Consider the following 298-nt stretch of genomic DNA (forward strand, 5'->3'; position numbering starts at 1 on the left):
TGAATGGCACACCGCCTGCGGCCGCGAGTCGCTCTGCTGGGGTTCGGCCCGCCCGCAACTCTACAACCCGATCCTTCAGTCTAACCTTGACGGAGCACCAGACCTTGCAATGCAAGGTCAAATGGTGTGAACGTTCACTCCTAAATGTTGGCTTCTTACACCGAAATAAGTCCTTTAAAGCATATGTCCTTGATGGACTATTAGGTGGCCACTAAAGCCATATCGTGCCGATATATTTTGCAGTCTCAGGATACTTAGGCTAAGCAAAGAGGAAAAATAATTAAAAGCAAAATGCAAA

Source organism: Myotis brandtii, unplaced genomic scaffold, assembly GCF_000412655.1.
Source record: "Myotis brandtii unplaced genomic scaffold, ASM41265v1 scaffold4, whole genome shotgun sequence".
Classification (NCBI taxonomy): domain Eukaryota; kingdom Metazoa; phylum Chordata; class Mammalia; order Chiroptera; family Vespertilionidae; genus Myotis; species Myotis brandtii.